The 21234-nt window shown below is 41.1% G+C and overlaps 1 pseudogene; it reads right to left on the reverse strand.

Annotated features, from left to right (window-relative positions):
* Positions 1-6858: 6858 nt before the first annotated feature.
* LOC108529227 (tubulin beta chain-like) lies at positions 6859-20727 on the reverse strand (annotated as a pseudogene).
* Positions 20728-21234: the final 507 nt, after the last annotated feature.

Raw genomic sequence — 21234 nt, forward strand, 5'->3', positions numbered from 1 at the left:
TTGGCTATTGGAGGGAAGTGGGTGTGGCTGTCAGAGTGAAGTGAGGGTGAAACTGTTCTGAAGGCTTTGGGGCTATTAATTTTTGCCTGCACTAATTTACAATCTTGCTGAAAAAAATACCTCCAATAAATGATGAAGGTTAAATATTAACATTATTAAAACTCCAACCAATAAGATAAGATATTATTAATTGGTACAGGACTCTTCAGCTAGTAGTATCTGTGTGTTTTACTTGTGTACATCTTTAGAAAGTAGAAATCTAAATTTAAGTTGCGTCATATCCTTGTGATACAGTAATAAAAGCAATTGCATGGGACTTTTTCTCACTACGATGGAACTAGTAGTAGTCTAGCCTTCCCAATGTAAACAACCATAGAATTAGACAAAATTGACAAGGTAACACTTTCAGTATTGACTACTAGGTAGTGCAAGACTCTAACCCATAAAAAAAGAGAAACTCAGGAGGTGAGTCCCACAATATTACAGTTCTCTGAACATTGAGAGATCAAAAGCAAAGCATGGTGGTCTCACTGATTTGAGGAGGTAGAGATTTGAGTTTAGGAAAATCACAATGGCTGTGATTCTGGGGCAGGGCACTGTAGAGCGGGGAGTTGTACAGGGTGCAGGGTGGGGCCAAAAGCCTGTGTGGAGGCTTCTCACAAATTCTTAGCTAAGGATTGAACTACACATACATGTGTGGAAATTTCATGACATTTTCCAGAGAGTGGCAGCTACGGACTTGCAAGTGGAACACACAGCCTAGCAATTTGTCAGAGATAGGGAACATTAAAGTTTTTGTCTACCAGAATGGACAGAAACTCTTAACACCTCAGGAACACCATAGATATTTAGCTGAGATACCACAAAGGTTTTACCTAAGGAGCAAGGATCAGATTCAAGAGAAAGGTATATTTTAGGCCCACCTTAAAACTGAAATTAAGGCCTGATAAGATTTATAGGAGAGGCAGAATTTGAAGGTCAAGTCCCAGCAAGTTAGACGGAATACCTTCCTTACCACCAGAAGATTCACTGTGCTTCCTGAAGTCCAGCTCTCCCTTTGTCCCAGCCCCCAAGGAACCACCATTCTGCTTTTTGATACTGTAGGTAGATTGCTTTTCATATAAATGGAATTACTCTCTGTACAGGTAGGTGTGGGTGCGTTTATATGCACATGGTTGTAATCATATGAATTTTTTCATGTATTTGATGTGTTCAATCTGTTACATCATTATTCATTTAGTGCTCAAGTTAGTCTATACTGGGGCAGTGAGAGCCTCTTGAAATCAGCTATCTGTTCTTTTGACACAGCTCCAGTTGTCTTTCATAGCTTACTTGCTTTGTGGCATAACAAGTACTCTAAGCTCCTGTTATATGTTTTCTTCCCCAGCATTGTTCTGTTTTCTTTTGGTATAAAATGAATTTAAACACCAACACAATAAAAAATAGGCAAAAGACTTGAAAGGACACTTCACAAAAGATACATGCATGGCTAAATGAGCATATGAAAAGATGGCCTATATCAGGAGTTGGCAAACGTTTTATGTAAAGGGCAAGGTGGTGAATCGTTTATATTTTGCAGGCAATACAGTTTCTGCTTCAACTACTAATCTATCATTGTCTAGCTGTTGGTAATAAATGAGTGAGCATGGATGCATTTCAGTAAAACTATTTAAGGATCCTGGAATTTGAATTTCTTCTAATTTTCAAGCATCACAAAATATGATTTTTTAATTTTTAAATTATTCAAAACTATAAAAATTATATTTAGATCACAGGCCATATTGAAACAGGTGCTAGAATGGGCTTGGCTTATAGTCAGGGCCAGGTTTAAGGAAATGAGACCTGTGCAATCTCATAGAGCCCTGCACTATGAAGGGCATCTTGTTTTGTGAATGTGTGGCTATTGTCATCTTAAAATCTTTAATAACTTTTGAACAAGGGGACCTGCATTTTTATTTTATTCTAAGGCCCACAAATTATGTTAGTTGGTCCAACCTATGGATAGAGTTGCAAATTCTTGCTGTATATCATTGATCATTCATTCATCATGAAGCAAATGTAAATTAAAACCAAAATAGCAATTTCACAATACATACCAGAATAACTAAAATAAAAAACAATCAACAATACTAAGTGTGGGCAAAGATGTGAGTAAATTAGAACCTTCACATATTGCTGGTAGAAATGTAAAATGGTACAATCATTTTGGAAACTGATAGTTTCTTAAATTGTTAGTTAAATATACACTAACCATGTAGCCCAATAGTCTCACTCCTAGATATTTACCGAGATAAATGAAAGTAGATTTTCACTAAATGACCTGTATAGAAATGGTGGTCAATAGGTAAATGACCACAGTTTGTGGTATAGTCATGCAGTGGAATACTGTTTAGCAATAAAAAGAATGACTATGTGATATCTATAACAACATAAATGAGTCTCAGAATTGTGATGTTGCATGAAAGAAGTCAGAAACAAAGGAGTACATACCATCTCATCCCATTGACTTGAAACTCTGGAACCAGTAAAAATAATCTCTAGAGCGGGAAATCGGGTCAGGGTTGTCTAGGGCAGTGAGTAGAGGTGATTGATGGCAGATGAGGAAAACATGGGGCTAATGGAAATATACTATATCTTCAACGGTAGTGGTTGCATTATTTATGCATTTGTCACAAAGCACCAAACTGAATATTTATAGTATGTTCATTTGTTTACATATAAATAATGCCTTGACAATGTTGATGAAAAGTGTTGCATAAGCTTTAATAGAATTTGATTTCCTGACGGTTTCTGTAAAATAAATTGTTCTAAGGGAAGGATTTGTTGAAAAGGTGAATTGTGGAAATTATTACATTTATAGACACTTAAGTGAAGCACCAAATTAAGTGAATTTAAATCCATATCATTACAGGCTAATTATTTTGAAGGATACCTGTAAACTGTAAAGCTCAGTTTAACTCCTCTTATTTCATCAGAAAATGTGTGGCTGTGTTCCTGGGACAGTAGTGGGCTCCCTGTGGAGATAGAGCTATCCTCAAATGCAATAACTTTATTCCATTTGGTTTTGTGTGAAATTTAATGACAGAGGAAAAACAATCTACCCCGCTGCAAGGTAAGTGCTTCTCATGTACATCTACACATCCCCTCCCCACATTTGGCCACCACCCCCAGCAAGACCTGGCGGCTGGGTGACTACCAGGCATGGAACCTTTTTAGGCCCCTGGAAGCTCCTGCCAAGTCTCCCCAAACTGCCTATGTTCTCTCCTCTTTCAATGTACCCTGTTGGGAATAAGAACTTATAACAGATTAGTACCTTGTTTCTTTCTCCTTGAAACACCCAGGGCAGTGTTTGGCTCTAACCAGAATTCCTTGTAAATTTTGACTGATGAAATGTACTAGCTGGAAGATAACTGGATTATTATAGTTGGTATCTAGGCACTGATTATCAGGATGTATTTTATTTACCTGAATTGTTTATTGTAAATTAACCTTAAATTTATGGATTTATCAATTATAACCATATTCCGGAATTTTTGTGAGTTATAAAGTCTTTTAGTTCGCAAGACAAATGAGATCTAAAAGATAAGAGATCCCCAAACTAAGTGACTGCCCTGTGCCAATGAATCCCAACACTTCCTGATGGTACTGATTACTCTAATCTCCAAGCACATCCCCATGCAGGATGAGAAGCCAGTGAAATACATTGACAGGTTTGGGTCTTTCCTGATATTGAGTTCTTTGCTGGGATTCCATTATTATAATATTTGTTAATCATTAGTGATGCCTCCCAGAACTCTGATTACAACTCCATGCTTTATATAAGTGTATCTGCCTTTCCTATTCTACTTGGGTCTTTCCTGCCAAAGTCTGAGGATAAGGGGAACATATTCTCCCAGATTGCCTTCTCTTGCTGCTTCTGAGACCAAGCTATAGGTCCTTTATATTTTAAGAGTCTTAGTTCTTGAAATCCTTTTAATAGGTTATCAGGGTTTGCATTTGGTGTACCTCCTGTATCATACCTATTTTTTCTCTTTTACCTTAAACCCTCATCCCCGCTACTTGTTCCTTCCTATTAGAGTTTAAAAACAACCATTAGACTTCCATTTGTGGTTTTGATGGTGTAACTTTGAGAAGACCACCACTCCTAAGAACAACGATAAAGGCCAGATAAAATATTTCTTTAAAGCAACCAATAAACATGGACCAACCAACCACTAACCAAACAGTACAATGAAATGAAACAGTATCAGCAAAAACAAAACATTTCTGAAGCCACTGGATACTAGCCACACAGCCAGGATGTGGGGGACAGATACCAGAGAAAAGAGATGTGGATTACTCTGTGGCCACCTTTCCATATGTTATTTCCCCCTAATGACATTGGCTGATTTTTGTCCTGGGAAAGATTTTGAGGACCAGGGAAAGGGCAGTAGCTAAGTGCAGGAAAATCAAAAGAGCTTTGGGCAAGGCAGTGGAGCTGGGGAGACATAATGAGAGCAGCCAGGACTCAGGGGCCAAAATAATAGAATGAAGGGAGGTTCAGGTGAGTGAGGCTGACTCAGCACAGGTTTGTTCCCTGGAACAGCTGCCTGTTACCTCCTCAGGGGAAAAGGCTAAGAGGCCAAGCAGAAAGCCACTGAAAAGTAGAGAGGAGTTTTCTGTAGTCTCATTAAGGCAAGCACCTAAAACTTGTAGTTCAAGGTTTCCAAGGAGGACAGAGCCTCAAAAGCAGTCCAGTCTTTCCACTGGGACCTGTGGAGGGCTCTTTCCTTAGCATGAGGCTAATCCAGAAGTAGAGGGAGATGCACAGCACTGGGTCTCCTCAGGCCCTGGTGGAAGTGATGGGTCCCTCTGCTGTCTGCAGGATATCTACAGCTTATAGTCTCCTGAGAAATACTCATTTGAATGTATCCTGAGGTTACTCTGCCTATCCCTTTGCCAGCTTTGTAACGGTAAATGGACACAATATCACATTATATTAAAATTTAATTCTAACTCTTTAATACACCTAATGTCAGTTCCACCTCATAAACTCTGGTGAAGAAGAGAAAAACACTGTGGGAATCTGCGCATAAAATGATGGAATTGGGCTGGGTGCAGTGGCTCAAGCCTGTAATCCCAGCATTTTGAGAGGCTGAGACTGGAGGATGGTTTGAGTTCAAAAGTTCGAGACCAGGCTGGGCAACAGGGTGAAATCCGGTCTCTACAAAAAACTAGCCAGGCATGGTGGTCCATGCCTATAGTCCCAGCTACTTGGCAGGGCTGAAGTGGGAGGATCACTTGAACCTGGGAGGCTGAGGCTGCGGTGAGCTGAGATTACACCACTGCACTCCAGCCTGAGTGACAGATGGAGACCCTGTCTCAAAAAACAAAACAAAACCAACAACCAAAAAATCAAGATGAACACATCTACGGGTGATGAGAGCAAAACAGCACAAGACAACTCTTCTTTGAGTCTGTGCCTTTAACTTGCTGGGTGACCTCAGTCATGTCACTTAGCCTCCAATCATCAGAGACATTACTTACTTTCCATTTTCTTTCACTGAATTGGGGCTTAATCAGCTAAGGCCTGAAAAGGTATTTGAATAGTCTCCTCTTTGAGGCTTTCTAAAGCTCCCCCAGCAGTTTTGGAAGCATGAATCCTTCTACCCCCAGGTACTGCTGGTCAGAAGAATGGGACTGAGTTTGCCTGGAATGACATACCCAACTTTTAAGATGACTCTTAGATGTGCTTGATTTATAGCAAAGCATATCTAGGATATTTCCAGGTTGATGCCTTTTAAAAGCAGCCCAAGCGTGGACTCTTGTAAGAGTGACAGTTTGCCATGGCCCAATGCAGTGTAGGCTTAAGAAGTGCACGTAGTGGCTGGGCACGGTGGCTCAAGCCTGTAATCCCAGCACTTTGGGAGGCCGAGACGGGCGGATCACGAGGTCAGGAGATCGAGACCATCCTGGCTAACACGGTGAAACCCCGTCTCTACTAAAAAATACAAAAAACTAGCCGGGCGAGGTGGCCGGCGCCTGTAGTCCCAGCTACTCGGGAGGCTGAGGCAGGAGAATGGTGGGAACCCAGGAGGCGGAGCTTGCAGTGAGCTGAGATCCGGCCACTGCACTCCAGCCTGGGCGACAGAGCGAGACTCCATCTCAAAAAAAAAAAAAGAAGTGCACGTAGCAAACTTTTTGTAGAATTTAGAACGTGTATAGTTTCATTTCTGGACTATTCTTTGGTGTCATCTCTCTCCTTGGCTCTGTGTGTGCAGACGCCCACTTCCACGTCTGGTCTCCACTAGAAATCCCTCTCCAACAACACCCTCTGGTCTAACACTTCATCTAATGTCCCTCTTGTCTCTGGCTCATGCTTTCTTAGTCCTATTTCCCTGCAGAGAAGCTCAATTTAGGTTTAGATTCTCCTAAGACACCCTCTCTTTTGTGTTGATCAAAATCCAACTTCCTTCTCAGTTCTTAGCAGAGGCCTTATGCATTCACTGTGTGCTCATGTTTCTGTCTGGTCATTTTATTTTTGCAAGCTATTGTGGGTTCGTGTTCCTCTGTTCTTACCCATTGCTCAGTATTCCCAAGCATTCTGTCCTGGCCCTCTTTTCTTGTCACTCCACTTCCATTCCATTGTTTCAATTATTTCTGTACACTGGAGGTGCCATATCCATATCCCTAGCCCAGATTTTTCTTCTTTGCCTCAAGACCAAATATTTAATTGCCTGAATCCCCACTTGTAGGTTACACAGGGAATTCCAGCTCAACATACCCCAAACTAAGCTTCTTGTGTCTTCCCAAGTCTGTAACCTGTTTTACGTAATTCTCACTCACGTACACTTCAGAAATCTACTCATTCCTTTGTCTTTACTCCAGTTCAGTTCTTTCTGTTGGCTCTCCAATGAAGTTCCCATACTGCGGGGAATCTGTCTTTCTAAATGAAAACCCAGTCATGTTATAAACATCACTTGTGTACACCACTCTTACGATGCGAAGCTCCAGGGTACATCTCCTGCATCTACACAACTTGGTATCAATTTGATTTTCTCCCCTAAGGAAGACCCAGGAAAGTAAGACCTCGAGGAGAATAAGCACATCTTTTCCCTGCCTACCTATGCCTTGGTCTTCACCTTTATTTCTTTCTAGTCAAGGATCCATTATTCTCCTGGTGACTGACATAAAAAATAGCCTTTTTTTTTTTTTCGAGTGAAACCTTAGTTGCCTTGAGATACCTCCTCAGAAGAAACAGCAGAAGACAACTCTGTCGTTTCATACAAGGGACACCAACATGTAGTAACGAAGAACCATATATTTAGGAAAATTATTCATCTGTGACATCCAAATAGGCTAGAGGCTTCTTTTGGGCACGTGCGTGTGTGCATGTAAGTGTGTGTGTGTGTCTATTTATCACTTCATAGGAACACCTAATATTTTGCCTAGGAAGAAAATGATTTCCCTGTTTACTCATAAACTTAAAACCAATTCCAAGCACTATTATTGGAAGAAAGGGATGAGATAAAAGGGATCTGTTTGGAAAGACCCCCCACTACCTCTTTTACTTTGCTCAATAGACCTGTCTCTCTCTTTTTAAATGTAGTGAAGTCGATAGGGATCTGCAACTGTTATTCTCAACAATTTCACGCTCTTCTTGTCTTCCCTGATACTTCTATTGCCAACTGCCTACCAATCCTGGAGCCATAATTTTTCCGTCAATTCTTTGGCCCAACCAGTAATAAGCTCATCTGTTTCTTTCCTGCTGGTTACAAATAGGAGAAATAGCCTAATTACCTGTATCAAAATGATTACTGGGTTATGGGCTGTTATAATTAATTTCTTATGTCAATTTGACTGACTAGGAGAAATTTTGAATGACAGCCCGTTTTGATATGAAGTATAACCTGGGTCTTGGAAAAGTCTGGATTCATCTATTTGGCAAGTTAGCATCTGCAAACATTAGATGTTATCCAAACATAGAGATAACATCCTTCTGAGTGTAATGAAAACAGTTTTGACATATATTTTAACTTGCCAGAGATCAGTTTAGTTTTCCTTACTTGACATTCTTTGGATAAGCCACATCTAAAAGTGAAATAGTTGTAACTTTCAAAGTTATAGTTTACACCTTGATGTCCAGAAAATACCAGATAGCTGGGATGTCAAAAAGACACACTTTTTATTCTGCCAGGTCTGAAGTTGAGGGTCGTTGGCATGGGAAAGTGATGTTTACAGTTTGTGTGGTGATGTTCAATCCAATGTCAATGACTGGAGAGAGGAGAGGCTGTTTTCTTGGGAAACAGCTATTCTTGCTTTTAGGGTTTATAAGGAATAAACATTTTGTTAATGAGGTGGAAAACTGTGCATATGGCCCTTGCAGAAGCTGAGTCATTTTCTAACTTGGAAAAACTTTGTTGATGTAATCAAGCCCCTGGTAAAAGTCAATCTGCTTAGAGGAACTCCTGGGCTTTTGGAGGCCTTCCTGCCTCTAAGAATGTGTCCTTTTTTGTTGTTTGTATGTATTTTATTTATATTTTACTTTAAGTTCTGGGATACATGTGCAGAACATGCAGGTTTGTTACATAGGTCTATGTGTGCCATGGTGGTTTGCTGCACCTATTGACCCATCCTCTAAGTTCCCTCCCCTCACCCCCCACCCCACAACAGGCCCTGGTGTGTGGTGTTCCCCTCCCTGGGTCCATGTGTTCTCATTGCTCAACTCCCTTTGATGAGTAAGAACATGTGGTGTTTGGTTTTCTGTTCCTGTGTTAGTTTGCTGAGGATGATGGCTTCCAGCTTCATCCATGCTCCCGCAAAGACATAATCTCATTCCTTTTTATGGCTGAACACTTTCAAATTAGCACTCATTTTCTGAGGGATATTATTGTCATTCAAACAATCTAAATTTCTGGGAAGGTAGTACTTAGACTCCTGCAAAGTCAGGGTCTTTATGTGAAAGAACAGATATTTACTGAGGTGAAAGGAAGGAGAGAAGAAAGGTAGGAGAGACTGAAGCATAAAAGAAAGAAGGAAAGAAGAAGGAATACAAAAATTTCTTGTTGTCTAATATTTTAAGAATTTCATAGGCTCATTTGAGTATTTTAAACAGTAATTTAATCCTTTCAATAATCTTTTGAGAAAGTATTGCTACTTTCTTTTAAAAAACAAAACTCGGCCGGGTATGGTGGCTCAGGCCTGTAATCCCAGCAGTTTGGGAGGCCGAGGTGGGCAGATCTCAAGGTTAGGGGCTCGAGACCAGACTGGTCAACATGGTGAAACCCTGTCTCTACTAAAAATACAAAAATTAGCTGGGCGTGGTGGCGGGTGCCTGTAATCCCAGCTACTCAGGAGGCCGAGGCAGGAGAATTACTTGAACCCGGGAGACGGAGGTTGCAGTAAGCCAAGATCATGCCATTGTATTCCAGGCTGGGTGACAGAGGGAGACCCATCTCAAAAACAAAAAGAAAGAAAAGGAAAAAAAAAAAAACACCCAAACTCATGCCACTCAGAAAAGTAAACTAACTTTCAAATGGTAAAGAACTGATACAAGGTGGGGTCCATTAAGAGCCCATGCTCTTGCCCTGCTCTTGGCTGTTTCATGAAGGAAAGCTCTCTACCCAATTTCTCACCACAACACTCCTGATCAACACATCAGACCCAGGAGACAGTGAGGTAACAGATGTTACAGCCTGAGTTGAGTATAAAACTTAATTACTTGAGGCAGTATTTTTCTCCTGCTCATTTTAACTGGAACTCACCAGGAATGACATTTCCTATTTTCTTCCAGACTTTCATGAAGTATTTTTTGAAACGTGACCATAAAAAAAAAAAAAAATGGATGATGTGAGACTGTGAGAATGTGTTCAACCTTACAGTTTATCTTTGTTGAAATAAGGCGTGCCACTGTCTGCCTCAGCTGTAGACTTCTAAGCCATCTCCTTTTTCTTCTCTAATAAAACTGGCAAAGTCTGGATCATGAGCTGACCACTGTTTCACCTCCATTATTAGATGACATTTTGCTGCTTCCTCAGTATTCTCAACACATGGCTTCTCTCTGAAAGTTCTGCATGCTCGCCAAGAAATATATAACATCAACTGGGCTCCGTGGCTCCTGCCTGTAATTCTAGCACTTCAGGATGCTGAGACTGGTGGATCACTTGAGCTCAGGAGTTTGAGACCAGCCTGGGCAACATGGCAAAGTCCCATCTCTATTAAAAATACAAAAATTAGCCCAGTGTGGTGGTGCACATCTGTGGTCCCAGCTACTCTGGAGGATCACTGGAGCCTGGGAGGTTGAGTTTACAGTGAGCCTTGATTGAGTCACTGCACTTTAGCCTGGGTAACAGAGTGAGACCTTTTCTCAAAATAAAAGGAAAAGAAAATTACAACATAAGCGAATTAAACATTTCCTGTTTTCTTTTTAATAAGGTCACTCCTCTAATGAGCATACTCTGCAAAACCTCTGCCCAAGGAATTTACCTTTAATTTTTACAAAGAATCAACATTATATAATGAAGTTTTCCTAATGGCAAAGAACATATTCAATATGTGCTGAATAATAGCATTGACAATTCACTACAGTTAGTGTCTGCTCTCACCTTCCCACAGCTCTGCTCTCCTTCAGGTCACCATGATCTTTATGTTGCTAAACCCAATATTCAGTTTTCAGTCCTCTTCTTGATTAAGGGCTCTCATGGCGGAAATTCCTCCAAGGTTTTCATCTGTGTCCTCCAGTCTCCTTCAGTTCCCTCCCTACTGCTGCCACCAGGATCTTATGAGTTGATGATCCTCAGAGTTTTCCTCTTGAGACCTTCCTAATTATATTTTTCATAAATATTCTCATCTAGACCCCAGGGTTTGCTTGTCAGATATGTGCTGATAACTTTCAAATGGACTTTTAGACACAGGTTAAATATCTACACTTAGCATGTCCACTTCAACTTGTCAAAAACCTTCAAAACCACTGCACCGTGTTTTCTCTATCTCAGGAAATGCCACTGCAACCCACACTGTTAGACCTGTTACCTAAGCTAGGAAACTAGGCATCCTGCTTGCCTCTTCCTTCTCTCTTATTCTCTTCGCTTAGAGGCTCTGTTGATTCTGTCTCCTAAATAGGTTTAAAGCCTAGCCTCCTTAAGCCTCAGTGTTTACTGTGTCTGTTACTTAAATGCCATTTGTTATGAGTCTCTCTCCATCTATCGATATGTTCTTCATTTGACCATCCTGGAGGATTACTTTACATGCAAAGAAGCACTGTAACTCTCCTGTAAAACAATGTATCGGTCTTCATCACAACTAGAATAAAGTCTAACAGCATAGTACAGTAGAATGAAGAGTAAAGTAGAATAAAGTGAAATAAAGTCTACACGTGACAGAATCCTTTATTACCTCCTACCCTACCTTCCCAGTCCCCTGCTCATCCACCCTCTGCTTTTCACTTTATGCTCCCCAAACTCACTCCTTATTATACACACTCTGTAGACCAGGGTCGTTTCTTGCTCTCTCCTCCTTTTTCTTGTATTATTCCATCTCAGCACCTCCTTTGTCTTTCCACCTAAAAAGAAACAAAGAAAAGAAACAAACCCAGCATTTTTTCTTGCCAACTCCTTCTTATTTTTCAAAATTCAGTTCAGGGGAATTTTTTTTTTCTGATACATTTTCCATGAGCCTCTTTACTTTCCAGAACAGGCTGAATGCTCACTTGTCTGTTCTTGCAACACATGAGAATTCCATATTTTCATAGACCACATTGAGCTGTATTATCTCTCCCTAATAGTCAACTATCTTGTAAAGCATAGCAATTTTTTTTTGGTTGATTTTCCTAATACTTAACAAAGTGCCTATGAAAGAACAGGCACTCAATAATATTAAGTTAAATAATACACCTTAAATAAACAAATTGATCTGATTTAATTCCTACTAAAAGAGATGAAAGAGAGAGATTTGAGGGGAAAAAAGCCTGTCAATAAATTCTTGATAACATAATTCATTTTGTGACCTGGAGATTAGAGAATGCCCTGGTCCTCATCTTTTTAAAAAATTTCTTCTCTGTAATCAAGAGGGATGGATAATCAATTTGTTTGTGACATTGACACAGCATTTCAAAGATAGATTGTGCAGATTCCTATAGTGGGGACCATAAAGGCTAGGTTGAAGTACTTAAAAGTCTAAAACTATCTGTACAAGCTTCAAAAGCAAGAACAGGAGCTTTTGCTCAATAAAAAATTAGTTTATTGAAAAGAGAAGAGGAAGATGGGCGGTTTCCCCAAAGATCAACATAGTTGACTCACTTGTCACATGCTAGGTAGGGGAGCCTTTCTTGTTCTTGGCTCATTGACTGCCTAAAGCAATCAACCTTTCACCCTCTCAGGACTACTGGTGATGCCTTTCCACTGCTGATACTTTTTCAGATTGAAGTGTTGTGCCATAATACTAGCCAATTCTAGCCTCATCATTGTGGCTTTTTTTTTTTTTTTTTTTTTGACACAGAGTTTTACTCTCATTGCCCGGGCTGGAGTGCAATGGTGCCATCTCGGCTCAGGGCTCACTGCAACTTCTGCCTCTTGGGTTCAAGTGATTCTCCTGCCTCAGGATCCCGAGTAGCTGGGACTACTGTCACCCACCACAATACTCAGCTAATTTTTTGTGTTTTTAGTAGAGATGGAGTTTCACCATGTTGGCCAGGCTCGTCTCAAACTCCTCACCTCAGCTGATCCACCCACCTCAGTCTCCCAACCTGCTGGGATTACAGGCATAAGCTATTGCACCCGGGCACCACTGTGGCCCTTAAAACTAATCTATGCCACATATTCGGCTTTCTGATCCATTTATAGTCTGAAAATGGTATGTCTTTTTAATTTTTATTTATTATTATGATTTTTATTTATTATTATTATTAGTTTTTTGAGACAGGGTCTTGCTGTGTCACCCAGGTTGACCTGCAGTGGCCTGATCATAGCTCATGGCAGCCTTGACCCTCCTGGGACTACAGATGTACCCCCAAGCTTAGCTAATTTCATTTTTTTTTTTTTTTTTTTTTGTAGAGACAGAAGTCTCACTATGTTGCCCAGGCTAGTCTTGAACTCCTGGCCTTCAGTGATCCTTCTGCCTTAGCCTTCCAAAGTGCTGGAATTACAGGCATGAGCCACACAGCACCTGGCCCACCCTTTATCTCAAAACCCACTCAAAAATCTGTCAAGTTATTTCATGGAACTTCCATACTTCTTACCATCCACTATATGGTAATACACCTGGTATTATTAAATGTTGGAAAGGCTTCCCCAAAACTTGACTCAAAAAGGTTTCTGAGACTATCTCAACTTCATCTGGTCTACACACCTGAGTAAGGCAGTTTGGCCATTAAGTGTGTCTATCCCAAGAAAGGTGCCATCTCCTACAGCCTGCTTCCTGGGGCACGGTCAAGATGAAAAAGGTGGGAAGTTACATAGGTCTCTTTTGAAAATTGAGAAATCCATCTTGATGATTCTTGAGCATGTTGCAACTTTCTTTCCCTGAACAGAGCCCTAGACCACTTGACTAATACATTCTCTGAATTGCAGTCCAGTCAAAAGAGGAGATAGGATATTCAACCTTAATTATGGTTAAGTTTTATAAAAATGTCATGTTCCTCTTATTCCTGATCCTTCCAGAAAAAAGTCGGAGTGTAAGTAAGGAATAAGTAGAATAAAAAGGTACAGCTATAGCTACTGGAATGGTATACATCAATTTTGTGGAAGTGAAGAAAAAGCAACTACCCTAATTCCTAAAGAGGGAATACCTTAGACCCAGGGACATATGAGGAAGGGTGGGATGTTAATAATCCTTTTCTCTTTCAAAAACACTACTAAAACTTTCTTTTGGTGTGTTGATATCCCAAATTGTTGTGAGCATCTTGAATTTCGCTGACTGTTAGGTCTAGTGTCCCTTACCAGGTATGGTCTGATAAGTCTAGCAGAAACAGCAATGCGTGTCCCCAACTTCTGTACTCTCACTGAAAAATATTGTCAATATTTCTAGTTGTCCTCCCTGTCCAATGATGAGTTGTTCCATGGGGAGGACAAACACTGGTGGCATGAACAAACAGAACAGGTTGGGCTGACTCTCTTCAGGCAATGCCTCAGAAAGAAAAAAATTAACTAAACTTAGAATCCTAAAAGCAAAATGCTATGTTAGAGGCACCAACCTGTGCTCCTAACCAATAAAAATCCCACTTGGCGGGTCACAACAATTTTAAATAATACTTTTTTTCTTCAAATTTTATTTTAAGTTCAGGGGTACATGTGCAGGATGTGCAGGTTTGTTACAGAGGTAAATGTGTGCCATGGTGGTTTGTTGCACAGATCATCTCGTCACCTAGGTATAATATTAAGTCCAGCATTCATTAGCGATTCTTCTTGGTGCTCCCCCTCCCACCATCTGCCTGACACCCACATGGACCTGTAGGGAGAAACAGTAACATTTCATTTTCTATGGGCACAGTGTCTACCCTTGAGATTGTACTTGCAAAAAAGCCAGAAAAAATCTTGCCTCCATCCTAAAGGCACAGTAATTGCCCCTTACAGGGGTGGCCATAAGTGACCTGAAATTGTTTAACAAAATGATTTCTACCAGTAAATCATTTAAACCTTAGATGACTTCAGAGATCTCTGCAAAATGAGGATTCCTTTGGCTACTTGAAGAAGCTTTCTGGAAGAATAACTGGCTTATTGTTTTTGTAGATCCTGCAAAAAAAATAAGTAGGCTATTCCATAATGAGCATCATTCATTTAAAAACTTGGTATGAAGTTTTTTCTTAACTTTAGGTAAAGTGATCAGTGACACCAAATATGAAATGGAAAGGCATTCAGGTCAATGCCAATTCATTAGTCAAGGTTGTTATGGATGATGGGATTGCCTTAGGCTTCCACCTTTCAGACCAAAGCAGAATCTGTGTAATCACTAATCATAGATTACTAGCTAAGGCCAAGTAGCAATGTCAGTACAAAAACTTAAGGAGAAAGCAAGCTGATTTTTAAAGATAGATTCTAATGTTTTATGGAATTTGTTTAGGTGGTTGAGTTCTGGATTGTGGGGATAGGGAGGGAGGAGACATCGTTGAGGTTAATACTCCAGATTGACCTCATCTTGCTAATTGGAGTCCTGTTAATAGTACTCTTAATTAAATACTGTATGAGACAAATTGAATGGAGTTGACCTCACCCCAGTCAGTCAGATTAATCAAAGTAGCTGAAGCAGTGATGAACTCATGGGGGAAATTAAGTAGACACCAAGATGGTACAGAAATGAAGGAAGAGTAGATCTTGTTGACAGACAATTCTCTATGGAACTCTTGCATTTCTACCTAACTTGTAAGAAATAATACTAACGGCTTTTGTTTTGAACCACCTTTTCAAGTCTCTTCCTATATTAATAATGTCTCCTTCTAGGACAAAGGTTAGGCAGGTTTGTTTAGAGAACCCTAAAAAAGATTTGAGTTTCCAAAACTCAGAGTTTCTTTCCTATGATGGAACCGCCTCATATGCAGGCATCACCTGGTGCTTTTCATGTCACCCTGTGATAATTGAGACTTAAGAACTGAGCAAGAAAGTAATGACACTCTGACTATACTGCCATTGCTTGAGTAACAGGTCATCCTTTGTATTAGACCCAAGAGTCTAATATCTTTCACACTATCTGTAAAACTGTAACAGGATAACATCTTGATTTGTAAGTAGGGAAATATTTTAGACCCTTAGCAGTTCTTAACAGTTTATAAAATTTCATACCATTCATAGTTTCTGATAAAAATATTTTAAGGAACACTGTTTGAAGGCTTTGGAATGCTACTAAGATTGTGAAAAATTTCAGGCCCAAGATCTGAGAAAGAAAGGAAACCCTGGAGAAGTGAAACCAGTATTTTAGCACTTTTCCTTTGGGATGGTTTCTGATCCATTTGCCTTAGTTCAACGCCTTAAGGAAAAATGGAATAGAATTAATTTATCTTCAATGTAGTGGTACATGTAAGTCTTTTAACATATCCTCCATGAATGTCCTCAGGCTTTTCTTTTTTGATTTCTCATTCTGTTCCTTCAGTGGTTCTTCACAGGAAATGGTTTGGAGTCCGTTCTCTCTATCTTGCTTTGTCCTTCCTGAAGTAAGTGCCAGTTTGTCAATATCTCATGCAGAATGTGGCATTCAGAAATGAGGACAATTCTTCTAGTGAAATAATTGATGCTTATGTAAGTATAACAATGTGTTACTGGTGAAATGAATCAAAATAGTAAATTCTGCTATAAACGTACAACAAAATATCAAGCAATAATAAAAATGGTATCATCAAAGAATCTCTCCTTCTCTCTCTCTTTACTGGGTTGTATAGTGCTCCCCTTCCCCCCGCCAACCCTCTGCCCCCAATTCATGTTTACTTGGAACTTCAGAATGTGATTTTATTTTGAAATAGGGTCTTTGTGGATATAATTAGTTAAGATCAGGTCATACTGGATTAGGGTAGGCCCTAAATAAAATGACCGGTATCCCTTTAAGAAGGCCATGTGAAGATACATAACCACAGGGAGAATGCCATGTGATGACAGAGACAGAGACAGAAGTGATGTGTCTATAAGCCAAGGAGTGCCAAGGATTTCTGGCAACCATCAGAAGCTAGTGAGAGGCAAGGAAGGATTCTGCCAACATTTCATTTTGAACTTCTGGACTCCAGAATGGTGACAGAATACATTTTGTTGTTTTAAGCCACCCAGTTAATGGTAATTTGTTGTGGCAGGTCTGGGAATCAAATGCATCTATCTATATTAAATTTCTGTTGCTATTTTAAAAATTATCAGAGACTACTGGCTCAAGATAACATAAATTTATTACATGACAGTTCTAGAAGTCAGAAGTCCAAATACATTGGCAAGGCTGCCTGCCTGACAAAGCCTCTAGAGGAGAATCTGTCCCTTGCCTTTCCCAGCTTTTAGTGGCTTCCCTCATCCCTTAATTCATGACCCTGTTAGCGTCAGTCTAAACTCTACTTCTGTCTTTGCATCCCCGTCTGTGATTTTGACCCTTCTGCCTGCCTCTTTTAAGGACCCTTGTGATTAGATTGAGCCTACCCAATGCAATCCAGGATTTTATTTTCTTTCCTTCCTTCCTCACTTCCTCCTTCCTGCCCTCCCTTTCTCTTCCTTTTTGACTGAGTCCCCTGCTGTCCCCCAGGCTGGAGTGCAGTTGTGTGATCTCGGCTCACTGCAATCTCCGCCTCCTGGGTTCAAGAGATTCTCCTGCCTTGGCCTCCTGAGTAGCTGAGATTACAGGCACGTACCACCAAGTCCAGCCAATTTTTGTATTTTTAGTAGAGACAGGGTTTCACCATGTTAGCCATGCTGGTCTTGAACTCCTGACCTCAAGTGATCCACTCACCTCGGTCTACCAAAGTGCTAGGATTATAGGGGTGAGCCACACCCAGTCCAGAATTATCTTTCCAAGTCAGGCTCTCACTCATATCTGCGCCACCTCTTTGACCATGTAAGGTAACATATGCACAGTTTCTGGGGATGAAACATGAAAATCTTTTCGAAGTCATATCTATCTGTCTGTCTATCAATCTATCTATCCATCTACATATCTATCTATAATCTATCATCTCTCTGTCTATACCTATATCTCTAGCTAGCTAGCTATTTGTACACATGCATATGAGAATGAGAATGATAGTAGGAAGGCGACATCCCTAAATGTCAAAGTGATTATTCCTGTATAAGTTGTTTTTATTTATGTTTTTAGTAAATACATAAAATATATGTTGTGCCATTTTACATGCCATACATGAAATAAAGTTGCATCAGCATTTTGAATACTAATTAAAATGTTGATCTGAATGCCACAGAAAGTAATCCATATTCTTGTTGACTTACAATTGCACTTGCATAAGTTGAAGGTCCAGTCGGGGCCTAGACTTTGGAAATGATGCTTAGGTCATGGATTGGGAGATATGCTTTCCAGTCAGAAAGTTCAACATTTCCCTTTGATTCAGTTTCATTGGATAAATTTGTTGTTTTACTGGACAGCTGATTTGTCTTTTGCTCATTTCACCAGAGCATTGATATCTGCTTGGTGTCGGACATTCTTCTTTCAGACACAGGTCATGCAGACATGACTAACAGGTTATTCCCTCACTCTAGGAGCACACAGTCTAGAGGGGAGACAGATGGAGAGCCAAGATTATAGCATAATATGGTAAGTGTTGCAATAGATCTAGGAGTATGAAAGCATCAGTGTTCACATGTCAGGGCACTGACGGAGATTTAGTGATGAATGAGTGATGTTAGGTTTATTTTAAGTGAAAAGAAAACTAAAAAGTCTCAAAGACATGAACACATTTCTACAGCCGTAATGATGACTCCTAGAACTGCCAAAGCTTTAGGAGAGCCCAAATGCCATAATTCACTGGTTAGACGTAAATACATGTAAAGGGTAAGCCATTGCTTGGGTTATTTTCTCAAAACTGGGACTTGCCCGAGGGTTTCCTCCTCCTAGACCTTCTCCCTAACCTTCCTGTGGTTAGTGATTGAGAAGCATTTCTTTCCCGAGGTGTCTGCAGATGAAGAACAAATTGGCAAAGGGTCAAGTATCACACCTGTTTGGTTATGCCTCATGTGGACCTGGCTTTCCGAGAAGCTGTTAATGCAGCAAGTATTGATGCCTGGGATTGCAAATCCTCCTCTACTTCATGGGACAACTTTCCACCCCTGGGGCTTCCTCTCCACCTGCTGAAAGAATGTGAAGTTCCCTGGTGCAGGTACAGCTTGGCATGTTAAAGGAAGTGAACCATGTATCCTAAGTCTTTGAACGTATGTCAGGAGTCAATTAAGACTCAGGAAAATACATGCTACTCATTTGCCTCTGCGGTGCAGCATAGTAGTTAATCAGGAACTAGACTGCCTGGGTTCAAATCCTAACTTGGGCATGTTTATTAGTCCCTTTATGCTTTGGTTCAAGTATAAACTAGCAATAGGATTGCTATGAAGATTAAATCATTCAACACATGTTAAGTGATTAGCAGAATGTTTGGCAGAAAAAAAACCCAATACAGACCATCTCTAAACTTTCTAATATTTAATCCTTTATTCATTAAATCATGGCAGAATGATTTTTTTTTTCCCCGGATGGCTGTGTTGCTGACCATAAAGGTGGCAGACATTTTTAGCCCTGGGGTGGGGTGGGATGTCACAGACAACCGATTTCACATTGTAGGGGAGCCAATCAGCAACATAGCTGCTGTGTTTTTTTGGATGTTAAACATTTGCTCATCCATCTCTTTCATGGACATGTGGACCCTGAAAATGGCAGCCATCATTAAGTAGCAACAATGGTGAGGGTTGCAAGAAGCCATCATGTTTTTGGCGTGAAACATCTGCTGGGTGAGCACAGCCACCATCAGGGCCCAGTAATGGTGGCTACTCTTGCGGGTCAGCAGGGTAAAGCCAGGCATGAAGAAGTACAGGCAGGGAAATGAGACCACATTCTCAGCCAGTTTCTGTAAGTCAGCATTTAGCTGGCTGGGGAAGCACAGGCAGGGGGTGACCCCACTCCTGGTGGGAGAAACCAGGTGGTTCAGGTCACCATAGGTGGGTGTGGGCAGCTTTAGAGTTCTGAAGCAGATGTCATAGAGAGCTTCATTATCAATGTAAAATGTCTGTGTTTTGTCTGTGTTTTTTATGAGCTGGTGGACAGAGAGGGTGGCAGGCCAGGTTTCCATTAGCAGCCAGTTTTCACTAATCTTTTACTATAGTTCTGACAAATGCATACGTTCAGCATTAAAGAACTGGAGAAACTGGCCCCTGAGTACAAAGGTTGCAATGCAAAAACAAACCCATTAAGACCCGCACCTGAATTTTCTTAGTTCCTAAAGTCTGATAGAATAATAAAAGCATTCTTATACATACGCCTCCTACCAGGGCCCACTTAAGATTAAGAAAGTTTCCAAGGCTCTAGAGAAACATTTTCAGACCCTAAAGATTAGGTATAGATTGAATGAAACACTTCTGCTTGCAGGTACACTCCTACACATAGGCATGGAGCTTAAAATGTATGTAAGCACTGGAGAAAAACTTGTAACTTCGAGTTGTTCTGGTGACTTACTCTGACCTTCTTCCTGTAACTGGTTGCAGAATAAACTTCTTTCTTTCCCAGTCTGTCTACATCTTGTTGCTGGATGGCAAGAGCAAGCAGCTGGACCTCATTCATGTGGGACCACCACTATTGTGTTCAACACCTTGGGCTAGGGCAGAATGCTGAATGTGTTCATGATTTGTCTGGGTACTCCTCCCAGACCTTGCTGATGAGAAGGGTATCCATCCCACACCCAGTCCCCCCACCCAGGGAGTGGGTCAGCTGGAAAACCTCCAGGCACTCACAGCTCTTAGCCTCCTTCCTGGCAACGTCCATCACTGATTCCACCAGCTCTGTGCCTTCTGTAGTAGTAGTGGGCTGTGCCTTGGCCCCGTTGTTCGCTGCACCACTCTGACCGAAGATGAAGTTGTCTGGCCTGAAGATCCGCCCAAAGGCCACAGAGTCCAAGATGCCGGGCTCAGATCCATGATCCACGAGCACAGTGCGGGCACCGCTGGGTACCAGAGGTCAGCGTACCAAGGGAGTCCCTCCCTGGAAGGGCACGGCAGTCCAGCCCTCCCCACCCCTCTCCCGCCAGGCCGCTGGGTTCCTGGGAGAATTGTCTCCTGGCTGCAAGCCGCCCAGCTCTGCCATGTCGCTGGCAGGGAGTGCGGGGGCCACAATGCCGGGCCACCTCCCCAGCAGCCACTGCCACAGCGGAGGTGGTGGAGGCAACCGTGGCGACGTGGATGGCAGGAGAGAGACCGGAGGGAGGAGTCCTTACTATGAGCAAGAAAGGTATAGAGCGTGGCACTTAATGAGAAAAAGGTGTCCAAGACTAGAGTTGAAGTTTTTCACAAGTACCTAACTAGGTAGGAAATAGATCCATACCCTAGAGACAATGAAGGAATCAAGTTAGGCGTCTCATAATAGAAGAAATTGAATCAGAGGGGCAAGGTGACTTTGCCATGACATTAACATCCCTTCCAATTATTAGCTTCTCTGTCTCCGGGATTGTATTCAAAGAGTGATATCACAGACAATAGAACCACAAGGACCTCAGAGAATGGAGAGGTCAGTGGTGTCCGGTGGGAAGTGCAGTTGAGAGCTCCAAGAAGCATTTGGGCAACAAGTTCAATGGCTCTGAAGCACTACTGACAT

This window comes from Rhinopithecus bieti, unplaced genomic scaffold (assembly GCF_001698545.2).
Source record: "Rhinopithecus bieti isolate Rb0 unplaced genomic scaffold, ASM169854v2 scaffold_4781, whole genome shotgun sequence".
In the NCBI taxonomy this organism is placed as follows: domain Eukaryota; kingdom Metazoa; phylum Chordata; class Mammalia; order Primates; family Cercopithecidae; genus Rhinopithecus; species Rhinopithecus bieti.